This window comes from Aedes albopictus, chromosome 3, assembly GCF_035046485.1.
Source record: "Aedes albopictus strain Foshan chromosome 3, AalbF5, whole genome shotgun sequence".
Lineage (NCBI taxonomy): Eukaryota > Metazoa > Arthropoda > Insecta > Diptera > Culicidae > Aedes > Aedes albopictus.
Window position 1 is genome coordinate 312,674,317 of NC_085138.1, and position 12,652 is coordinate 312,686,968.

The 12,652-nt window shown below is 42.8% G+C and overlaps 1 protein-coding gene across 7 annotated transcripts in view; it reads left to right on the forward strand.

Moving 5' to 3' along the window:
• The window catches only part of LOC109431038 (myosin-IIIb-like), a 428,015-nt gene that overhangs the window by 160,684 nt on the left and 254,679 nt on the right, over positions 1–12,652 (forward strand). For 3 of the 7 annotated variants that reach the window (XM_062842492.1, XM_062842498.1, XM_062842497.1), the window contains exon 1: positions 12,361–12,509. The exons of 1 other annotated variant lie outside the window; for it this stretch is intronic. The gene's annotated coding sequence lies outside the window, so the exon portion shown is untranslated. Of the gene's footprint in view, positions 1–12,359; positions 12,510–12,652 lie in introns of those variants that run through there. 3 more of the 7 variants (XR_009995647.1, XM_062842496.1, XM_062842495.1) reach the window with 3 other exon arrangements.

Sequence of the window (12,652 nt, forward strand, 5' to 3'; positions counted from 1 at the left end):
AGCATGAGCAACAATGGTACTTACTTCAAATGATTCACGCTTCGAAATTTGCGACATTTCAAGTTCATTTGTTTCGTGCAACCTCAAGTGCAACTGACAAGTGAAATCGAATTCTTCATCACCATAACTAGAACTATCCTTTGAAGCGTACATCGCATAGATGCTTATCCAAGCGAATCTTGACTGCAAATCACCGACAAATCATTGCCTAATTAGTTTGATTAAAATTAGTAAAATACTCGGCCAGGCCCCATCATCTATCACATTCATTGATTGGCATCAATTAATTGGGTCCATTTATCATTTTTGCACCGCTCCCAATTAAGACCGAACGAAGCCGCACTCGGTTGTAGAAGTCTATCAAAATCACACCTTTTTGCACGTCCATTGCATTTACCCCGTTTCATAATCAGCTGGGCTTCGGTCTTTGGTACGGGCCTATGCACATTAGGCACACATTACTTGCAAGGCAATCACTCACGTTACATACTTGCATGCAATCGCCATCCGTCCGGTAACCATCACATCGTGTGGACTGTACCTAATTGATCGACGAAAAATGCTTCTTTTATTCACTTCCACCATGATGAAGTAATCAATCATTCTTCACATTTCGGCACAAGGGGTGTCTTCCTCATTACCTTCAACGAGCCAAACGAGCCAAGCGACGTCCACTCCGCTCTCGACGCCTATATGTTGCAAAATCAAATGCTGGTGCTGCAGTCCCCGCGCGCGGTTTTAGTACATTTGGCGAATGGAAAAGAAATTTGAGATGCTTGCAGTGATAGACATACGGTGGTTGCATATGTGGCTCATCATAACCAGCGCCATCGATCGCCAGGCGATTCATACGTTAATTGAATCCTTCATCGGCTGTCTGTCTACTACTGTGCCACTTGAAGCATGAAGAAGAGCGCAAAATGAAAATTTATGCAAAGAAAAAAAAACGCTTTTCGGGTAGGTAGCAGTGTTCACAGGAGGACTCCGCAGGGAGGGGCGTATCAGAGTGGTGTGCCGGTAAATTGAATCAATCAATCATGTTGCAAATGGTTCGCTGTGTTTAACAATGGTACTGTAACAGCGTTTAGCCGGTTGAATGGCTTGTTTCGAATGTTGCTTTTTCTCTTATCAAATACTTACTTAATCGTTTTTTTTATTATGGTGATTTTAACCGCAGACGACTAGTTCATCACCTTCAACTTATTTAATATAGGCTGCTTAAAGATTTATTGCAACAATCTTCAAGCATTGCCCACGTTGTTACGAACGCATATTTGATTTTCTAAGATAACAAGTACGCATACATTACATACCTTGCTTAGGTCCAGTACCGAGCGTTTAGTAGAGATCCTTCTTTGCTGTTAACCACTAAGGGCCGATTTCTTCCCCCTGGTTTAAGCGTTAAACCAGGTTTGACTATATGTGTAAGCCTGGCTTACCGATTCAGCCAAGGTGAAGAAATCGACCCTAAGTTTTATCCGCAGAACTGAACGCTCAAAACACTCCGCAAGTTTTTTTTAATTTTTTTGTTTGAACGTCTACGCTCCAGGACCCTCTATGAGGTCGTAGGCTGGTTACGCAGTCGGTGAAAAGCTCTACTTGCAGATTCAACACGCTTTTTCATTTAACGGTAAACGTTATTGTCACCCAAAGACATTCTCATGAATCACTATTTCAATGCCAGTATTTACCACTATGTCTTCCTCGTTCTCTACCTGCAACCGTGTACTTCGTCTTGGTCGAGTTTATTGTCAAGCCTATTCTTGCTGTTCACTCATCAGATCAGCAAAAGTTTCCTCCACTGCCCTATGAACTATGCTAAATAGACATATGGAAAATGCATCACCCATGGCGTATTAGTCACACGTTCGCTTCATAAGCGGATGGTCATGAGTTCGATCCCAGTTCCAGCACTTGCAATTTTTCGACAGTTGCTCTTCTTCCGAGAGATATCTCTGCTGAGCCCATTGCTCTAACGGACCCGGATAATTGGATATCGGCGAACTGCAACTCATAATAAACCCTCAATCGGACTGGAAAAGAAACAACAGCCACAGATCAACATCATCGTGCTCATCATGCTATCATGGTTAGGTTAGAAAAGTGAAAGCAGCACAAAGGCACCAGTTCGATATAGTAGAATTAGAATAGAATACGTTTCGGCGCTGTACAAAGTGTAAGTGCTGCTGCCAAATGGAATCACTCACGTATTGCCCTAGTTTAAGAAAAAAATGTGTATCAGTTTTTAAACGAAGTAAGTGGCCTGAGCGATTAATTAAAAAATGTACTGAGTGATTCCATTTATTATCAAGAAAATGGTGATGGTAAAAATGATACGAGTTGAGCATCATTTCCAGAGCAGGTTTCGCTATTTCGTTGAATGCTATTTTCCATTTTTTGCGAAGTATTGATTACTGGGGTCAGGAGGAGCGGCTCACAACAGCGTCTGATCCCCATGTTAGGGGCGGCTGATCTACGTCCGAGTGCCAGGGAAGGACTCTAAGCTCAACTGTGCACTATGGTCCTCCGGAAAGTAGGGGGTTGATGTCAGGTCCTACGAGCCAGCCGTAAAAACCCATTGCACTGTGGGAAAAATAGGTATAACACGCGAATAAATTCAATATCTCTGCTCGGAGTGAATGGATTCGAATAAATTTTCGACACAAAGTGTTAAAATCTTAATAGTTTCAGATAAGGAGGGTGTCATTCGCCGCACGATGCTGGATATTGAGTATATTGAGCTCGTTTTGACCCGGTCTCTCTCACACACCTTTTTGAAAAAATCCTCATCCATTCCAGACATGCTTGCAAAATAGTTAACTTATTTAACTCGTATTTGTGTAAAAACTTCTATTGCATCGGCTATTTGACATGGGGTTGGTCCTGCTCTTGTCGATTGCGTTCCACTCTGGACGGAGATACATGTGGAATTTCAAAGAAATATGGGATATCGGGATTATTTGAAGATATTTTAATTTTTAAGGCCGTGTGGTGAGCCAAACCAGCTCCATTTGATACTACGGAAGTTGTTACACAAACACGATTGAAATAAATCATTTATTGTGCACTCCAGGATTTTTCTAAATTGGGGAAAAATAGAGAGAGAGTGGGGTGAAACGGGCCCGATACACTGATTTCCAACATCTTGCGGCGAATGACACCCTTCTTACCTGAAACTGTAGAGTTTTATGCAGCTTGTGTCAAAAATTCATTCCAATCCATCCACTCCGAGCTATTTCTTCCACTGTGGCATTGTAATGGAAAATCAGCAACAAAATAACACGAACCGAGGCCAACGGCAACTACCCCAGCAAACAAAAAGGACTTGTGATTAGAAACTCGCTACGGGGAACTGCCGATGTCTCAACTTCATTGGGAGCACTAAGCACCTGCATACTCGCCGATCTACTGAAGACCGCGGGTTCGGCATCGTAGCGCTGCAGGAGGTGTGTTGGACAGGATCCATGGTGCGAACGTTTAGAGGTAATCATACCATCTACCAGAGCTGCGGCAACGCACGCGAGCTGGGTACAGCTTTCATCGTGATGGGTGATATGAAGAGGCGCGTGATCGGTTGGTGAGGATCAAGCAAGGGCCGATTCTTCAACTTCAGCATAATAAACGTGCACAGCTCACACCCCACCCCCACACCCAGGGCCCATATAGCCGAGGCGGTAAACGCACGGGTATTCAGCATGACCATGCTGAGGGTGACGGGTTCGATTCCCGGTCGGTCACCTTTTCCAACACAGCCTCCCTTATCGTTACACCTAGAGATCACCACAGCAGACAGAATCTCAAATTGACCACGTTCTGATTGACGGACGGCACTTCTCTGACATTATCGACGTCATGACCTATCGTGGCGCCAACATCGACTCCGACCACTATCTGGTGATGGTCAAACTGCGCCCAAAACTTTCCGTCATCAACAATGTACGGTACCGACGACCGCCACGGTACAACCTTGAGCAACTAAAACAACCGGATGTCGCCACCACAATCGCGCAGAATCTCGAGGCCGCTTTGCCGGACGAGAGCGAGCTCGATGACGCCCCTCTAGAGGACTGCTGGAGTACAGTGAAAGCAGCCATCAACAATGTCGCCGAGAGCACCATCGGGTACGTGGCACGAATTGTTCGACGAAGAGTGCAGATCGGTTTTGGAGGAGAATAACGCAGCGAGGGCGGTAATGCTGCAGCAAGGGACCCGACAGAACGTAGAACGTTACAAACAAAAGCGGAAACAGCAGACCCGCCTCTTTCGGGAGAAAAAGCACCGCTTGGAAGAAGCGTAGAGCGAATAAATGGAACTGCTGTGCCATTCCCAAGAAACACGGAAGTTCTATCAGAAGCTCAACGCATTCCGCAACGGCTTCGTGCCGCGAGCCGAAATATGCAGGGATAAAGACGGAGGCCTCTTGACGGACGGACGTGAGGTGATCGAAAGGTGGAAGCAGCACTTCGATCAGCACCTGAATGGCGTGGAGAAAATCGACAAAGGAGACCAAGGCATCGTAGGAAACGACGACACCATGGCAGCGGAGAACGGAAATGAACCAACTCCCACGCTGAGGGAAATTAAGGATGCCTTTCATTAGCTCAAAACTAACAAAGCTGCTGGTAAGGATGGTATCGCGGCTGAACTCATCAAGATTGGACCAGAAAAGTTGGCCACCTGTCTGAACCGGCTGATAGTCAGGATCTGAGAAACCGAACAGCTACCGGAGGAGTGGAAGGAAGGGGTTATCTGTCACATTTACAAGAAAGACGACAAGTTAATGTGTGAGAACTTTCAAGCGATCACCATTTTGAATGCCGCCTACAAAGTGCTATCCCAGATCATCTTCCGTCGTCTTTCACCTTAAACGAATGAGTTCGTCGGAAGTTATCAAGTCGGCTTCATCGGCGACCGGTCGACAACGGACCAAATCTTCGCCGTACGCAAATCCTCCAAAAATGTTGTGAATACCAGGTCCCAACGCATCACCTGTTCATCGACTTCAAAGCGGCATACGACAGTATCGACCGCGCTGAGCTATGGAGAATCATGGACGAAAACGGCTTTCCTGGGAAGCTGACTAGACTGATTAAAGCAACGATGGACGGTGTGCAAAACTGCGTAAGGGTTTCGGGTGAACTATCCAGTTCATTCGAATCTCGCCGGAGACTGCGACAAGGTGATGGACTCTCATGCCTACTCTTCAACATCGCTTTGGAAGGTGTGATGCGACGAGCCGGGTTCAGCAGCCGGGGACCGATTTTCACGAACATTTTCGCCAGAACATTTGGAACGGTGGCAGAACTCTACACCCGCCTAAAACACGAAGCAGCAAAGGTCGGACTGGTGGTGAATGCCTCAACAACAAAGTACATGCTGGTAGGCGGAACCGAACACGACCAGATCCGTCTGGGTAGTGATGTTACGATAGACGGGGATACCTTCGAGGTGGTGGAGGTCCTTACTGACGGCCGACAACAACGTAAGTCGTGAAATTCGAAGGTGCATCATCAGCGAAAGTCGGATCTGCTACGGGCTCCAGAAGAAGCTGCGGTAAAAAAAAATCACCCTCGCACCAAGTGCACCATATACAAAACGCTATTAAGACCGGTGGTCCTCTACGGACACGAGACATGGACCATGCTCGAGGAGGACCTGCAAGCACTGGGAGCTTTCGAGCGACGCGTGCTAAGGAGGATCTTCGGCGGCGTGCAGGATCCCCGGGCACTGCGGAATTCGCGGAAACGAGCGAGCCGACGAGCTGGCTGGCATTGGCAGGAACAGCCCTCTGGCGTCCCTGGTCCGACGAATGGAGGCGGGACAGGATTCTGTTCCTACAAAAATCTAAACCATCCCCGGAGCCCGGCGAAGACCTGCCGAACCGGCGGGAACAAACTCAGAACGGGACACACTCGGGTGTCACATAGTATGACCACCAATAGGCTTCCACCGACAATGCGAAATCTGTGTCACACCAAGCACGGTCGAGCACTTCTTGTGCACGTGCCCAGTTTACGAGGCCCTCCGTCAGACGCACCAGGTGACAGACGTCCCCAGGCCACTGGCCAACGACAAAGTCAACAAGCGCCAAGATATCAACTACCTCAAGGAAGCTGGCCTGAGCGATCGGCGTAAGGACCCTGGTCGTGGGCACCTCGGACCTCTCGGACTCCCCGGGATCCGAGTGGTAAGTCCCACTCCAAACAACCCACCCCTCCACCACGACACCACGATCGGTCGATCAAGGAGGAAAGAATGCCTCCGCCACGAGCACGCACACAACAAACTCTGAGGTTGGGCCCCAACTCCACACAAGAGACAAACCGTTGGACTCTCCGGAGCCCCCATGAACCAAACATTCAAGCGATGAAGCCACCTCTGGTCGTGGGCACCTCGGACCTCCCGGTCTCCCCGGGACCCGAGTGGTAAGTCCCACCTCAAGCGACCCACCCAACTACCATGTCACCGCGACCAAACCGGTCGATCAAGAAAGAAAGGGTACCCAGAAAAACTCTGGGGTTGGGCACCAACCCCCCCACGAGAACGCAAACCACGGAGCACCTCGGGCTTCCCCATGGACCAACCACCCAACCAACGAATCCATCCCGGTCGTGGGCACCTCGGACTCTCGGACCCCCCGGGACCCGAGTGGTAAGCCCCACCCCAAGCGACCCAGCCACTAAACCAGCGTACCCCTACGACCAATCCGGTCGGATACGAGGAAGAAGAGACCCCACTTCGCCACGGACACCCAGTCATGGCAACCGAGCTAGCGAGGGATTGTTGTAGAAATATTTCCGGTGATGCTTCAGGAATGTCTCCAATGATCCTCCAGTTCTACCAGGTAGTCTCTCAAAGATAAAAAAATATTCAGATTTTTTTTTATTTCTGCAGGTTTTACTTCTGTTTTTTTTAGTTTTAAGGATATTTTAACTTTTTTAAGAAACTTTTCCTATAATTCATCCAGAGGTTTCTCCAGGAGTTCTTCTAGATTCCTTCAGAAAACCCTCCAGGGAATCCTTTAGAAATTTATTCAAGGATTTTTTCAAGTACCTTCATTTGAAATTGCTGCAACCTTTGCTGCAGACATTTTAAAGGGTTTTTTTAGATATTTTTTCACGAATTTCTACGGGAGCCCCTCCAGAAATTTCTTGAGCATATTTTCCTCGGGACTACTTCCAGCGTTCCTGACGAAGTTTCCCATGATTTTTTTTCTTGGAATTTAGGAGATATCTTAACCCTCCTAAAATCTTAGGTTTTTCGCACCACAATAGTGTAGTGCGCATTCAGCGTGCCTGTCTGGGTCATATTGACCCCAAGCTCCTACTAGGATGAAGGAGTTTCTTCAAGTCTTGTTTCAGGCGATCATCCATGAATTCCGTCAGCGATAACTTCAAAAATTGTTTAAGGGTGTTTTGTTCTGGAATCCACCCAGAAAGTTTTCAAGAATTTCTTCTAGGAATGCATGAAGGTATCACCTGGGTTTTAAGTATTTCCCTTAGAAAACCTTCCAAGTTTTTCTTTAGAAATACCTTCAGAGATTTGTTATATTTTGTGCATTTCGGAAAGAACTCCAAGAAAAGTTATTTTTTAGGGAAATTCGTAAAGAAATCTTTCAATAAACTTCTTGGAAATTTTTTAGAGTAATCCTGCAGCAATCTGTGGAGTTTTTTTTAATAAATTCCTGTAGAAATATTTGGAGAATCGCCAAATAAGCATCTGTAAAGATCCTTAGAAAAAAACCTCTTAAGATATGTGTTTATAAATGAATTAATGTAGACATTCTTGGATTTTTTTTCTCAATAAATTCCTTAAAGAATCCATGGTTTAATTACTAGCGTATGCAGCTTTTTCTTTTTTCTTACTCACTTGATAAACGCGAGAAAGAGTATGATAAAAAAGAGGAAGCATCTTCCATCCTTTTCTATCTCATGTTTGCTTGGAAGAGTGAGTAAGAAAAAAGATCACGCTAGGGAGAAAATTTCTAAAAGTTGTCTTTACAAGAAATTCCAGAGAAAGTTCTGAAGATATGCATGGAGAATTATCTCGAGGAAATTCTGAAGAACTCTCGGTTTAAACCCCCGCAGGAATCTCTGGAGAAATTCTCGCCTAAAACACTGAAAGTAATAATGCAAGACTCTTCGGAGAAACTCCCGATCATATTCCTGCGTAGTTTCCTTTTGAATCACTAGAGTTATTCATGGATATATCTCTGATGGACTTCTTGTAGAAATACCTGTAAGTATTTCTCCGAAAAACTTGCTGAAGAAACCACTGAAACAGCTTATGGAAGAGCCTTTGATAAAAATTTTAAACAAACTCCTGTAGAAAATTCTGAAGGGTTGCTTGGAGAAATTTAAGGACGATTTTCTAAGAGAAGTTCAAGAAGATGGAGTTTCAAATGGAAATCGTAGAAGTTCTGAAGGAAACTTTGAAAGAATTTCTAAAGAAGTCTGAAGATTTTCTAAATCAATCCTTGGAGACATTTTTGCCGGAATTTTGAATTTTTGAATTTTTGAAAACATCGCTGAACGCGTTTCTGAAGAAATCAATGGATGATTTGGTTGAAAAATACTCGTACGGATTTCTAAGAAAACCCATGGAAGCTTTTCTAGAGGAATTCTTAGACAAATTTCTGGAGGACCATCTATGGAAGATAATCTAGAAGAACTTTCAACAGGATTCATGGAATTCTTCACGTTTATACATCGCATTCTTCACGTTTTATACATCCTAGTATTTTTACCTAAGATGTATAAAACATGTAGAATGCGATGGATCTCTTCAGTCGAGTCAAGTACAAGACACTGAAGACGACCTTACAGTTGACGTCGAATTACGTATCTGTCAAAGGATGCAAATTCTTATTGGAATTCAAAGGAGCAGTACTTAACACGATTCTCTTTTTACATCCTAACTTTAAGGTATTTGTGCGATATTCATTGAATTTTTGAATAACACATCAATATCACATCGAGCTATGACAGCAAAAGTTGTTCGGTTTGAGATATGATTTAGATATTCTCGTCTACCCTGACGTAGTCTTTTTTCTCGCTGTCTTGGTTCTCCGTGTTTGCGCTTTTCACACCATGCAAGTGTCCATCGAAGTTCTGCTTCCACCTTCCAATCACCTCACGTCCGTTTATCGAGAGGATCACTTTATTATTCCTGCATATTTTGGTTCGCAGGATGCGTTGGGCTTCTGAAAGAATTTCCGTGGATCTCGAGAATTGAATAGCAGCTTGATTACCTTACACTGCGCTGCTTCCAGGTGTTGTTTTCTTCCGAATAAGGATGCAGCATTATCCCTAACGCTGTTCTCGGCTATCTCGCTGGTCTTTTTCAATGGGCATTCGGACTATACAATTTTTACATAAGCTCCCGTCACCTTTTTTCGGTACCGGGTCAGTTGTTTAAAGTCTCGCTCATCTTCTATGGAAATAACATTGAAGATCATATTACCGTTTACGCAACAATTTTTTTTGTACTAATAATGTTTTTTTATACTTTCAGGTAAGCAACGTCCCCGTACTACATAAAATTTACTCATTTTTCACTGGTAAGATCTAGAATAACTTACTATATAAAAAATAGTCATCAATGTTATCAATCAATGCGTTCATCAAAATAAATAGATCGCGAAGGCGTCAAACCATATCAACACTGCAGTATACGATTCAATATCCCGTTTGATTGAAATCGAACTTGAAAACCACCCGTGCCGCTGACGATAGATCAATCAAACATGCGGTATTTACCCATTTGGTGTCAAGTGCCTAGCGCTTGGACAATCAAGTCGTAGTATAGATGTAGAAGGTAGACGCTTATATTATTTGTTCTATTGACACTTTCGATAGAAATCTTGACAAGCAACACGTGATATAATGGTACTTTTTTTCGCTTTCCTTTCTATCAAAACGTATTGTTGATGAGTATCGCAAAACCTATGTTCCTCTCTGGCATTCCAAAATGTCTAATCACATATTGTTCTGTCGTTCTACGCTGCCCATCCATTGCCATAGACTTCTGCCCATACAGAATCCCCCCTCAAAGGGGGTCTACGTCCATACACATTTCGAAAATATTTCGTGGGCAAAAGTCTACGATTGAAGAGAGGTGCCAAATGTGAGTCTACGTAGTTTATGGACAGGCCTAAACTCATCTTTCGTTCCAATTTGTAGGTAATGTTGTGTGTATATTACTACAGGAAGATGAGACATACTGTTCTGCTTATAATGATAACGATCCCACTGACGCATCTTCTGCACAATAAAGATACGCTTAATTGGACATTGTAGACTTTTTTTGGATTCCTTTGATAAGACGATGATTGCGTTCATGTTTCAATCGGACATTTACAGGTCTATCGAAAGCTTTACATACATTTATCGATAAAAAAAAAACAGGGTTGAATGAGTCATAATGCGGTGTCAATCGTTTCCACTCCCTCAATTTTATCCGATCGCTGGCTTTACGTTGTTAGATTACGCTAGTATCAGCTGGTATAACAATTGATAATGGCGCAGATAATGTGATAGCATTGTTTTTATTTTGCCAATCAGTTTTCGATTGATTTGAACCGGAACCAACTATGTGTTTAGTTGTTCACAGTTGTATCAAATTGGGTATTGTTGGTATTTTTATCATAATCATACTATAAAAAAATTCGTATCCTAAAAAAACCTAGTAGCCAATAATAACGTTTCTGAAGTTCATATATTTTTCTCGTAAAGCCTGCGCACTTTAGAATCGGTACATTTTCAACCAGCTGCAGATAAAAAAACGGTTTCACTTGGAAAAAAGTTTTGTTAGAAGCAATTGAAGCTTATCTATTGTAGTTTGTAGGAAAAATATAACATTTGCTGCTTTTATTTTTTCAGATGAACTATTGATCTTACTTTGTAAATAGTGCCAGTTTTTTCTGCCCACCAATTACGCAGTATAGTATCGTTTTAGGTATTATGATTGTTGATTAAGAGAGGTAAAGTATTCCATGGGTGATTTAAAAATGCCAATATAACCTTTGAGTAAACCTTTGAAGGGTTTTATGGAAAGTCAAAGGCTTTCATAGATATTTAAGGTAAAAAAAATGTTTTCGCATAAACTGTAGTCCGGCAAATGTACATACGGGAAGGATACTATACGAATAGTATTGGTATGCAAGAAAGCAATGTCTTGACGCAGAACAATATGAATAATCGTGGCTCGAAAGCTGTAAGGACGATTGCTGACGAAATTCGTTGGATGTGTTCGAATGGCGTGAAATATCTTACGAAATTTTTCATAAAACTCAATCTACTCAGAAGCTTTTCATTTGCAGTCATAGAATTACATCGATGGTTTTGTAATCTATATGGTTTTCAGTATTTTATCTATGAAAACTATCTTGTTTTAGATCTATAAGGAGGAGTTGACCTTATGACTGTTAATTTCCGACTACTGTGCGGGAAAACTGCTAATAAATCCCAAAATTATCCAGGTTTCTGTATGAATTATTTTGGGCCACTTGAATTAGGGAATTGTAGATCCAAAAAACGATCCCACACACTTAATTTGGAACACCGTGTTCGGTAAATTTTTGACGGAAATAGAACAGCTGTATACAGCTAAACTGCATTGTTTACCTTTTCCACTAGGTTTTGTCAGTTGGTGTACTAAGTTTCAGTAAAATAGATTACTGAAGCTACCGAAATAGTTCTGCTGTTCTATGTTCGCCAAAAAAGTGCTGAACAGGCAATTCAGGATTGAGTGTGCATGAAGTATTTTTTCATAAAAAATACTTTGAATAAAATTATGCTTTGAATATAGCGTGAATGAGCAATAAGGCTATGAGTTTGTTGTGGTCTTGTGAAGCATTTTTGTCAAGAATCGTTACTTGTTTTGAGCACATCTTTGATGAATATACTTTGGTTTCTTGTGGAAATTCCAGCCCGTAAGCTGTGAAATTTGCAAGTGTCGATGATCATTGGTTTGTGCAGAATAAAATAACATAAATTTCACAATCGGATCAAAATTTCCCCTTAAAAAATAAAAACTGCATTTTTTCATATTTTTCCTACAAAATACAATAGATCAGCTTTATTTGCTTCTTACAACATTTTTTTCTAGGTCAAACCGTTTTTATCTACAGCCGGTTAAAAGTGTACCGATTCTAAAGTGCACAGGCTTTACTTCAATTTCAGTTCAGCAGTAGCAGAGATTTTCCACACGTAGTTTTCTTTGCCGGAACCACTGTGTAGACCCTGGGGTTTGATCTCATCGGCCACCAATGCAGCGATAAAACGTTTGCAACTTGTTGATAGGAATGGTGATTGGTGGGCACCGTATCAAGCACCTATTTGTGAATCATGTCTTTTTAGTTTGATTCCGTGGCTTCCACGCGAAAGGGTACGACCTGCTGTGCTCCGATAGTAGCGACCACCAGGTGTACGCAAGTTTCGAAAGTAGAGAGTAAAAGGCGTGTGTTCCTGAAGATTGAGTGATTGTGTTGTGGTTCATGCAGTGAGATAGTAAGATCATTTTTAATGTGAAGAATTTGATGTTAACAGGGATTTAGTCATTTTCGGTGCAATGAAAAAAAAAATGCAATCTAATGTTGATGAAATGCGACTTGGCGGATTGTTATCAAAACTGTATTGTCGTGCTTATTTTT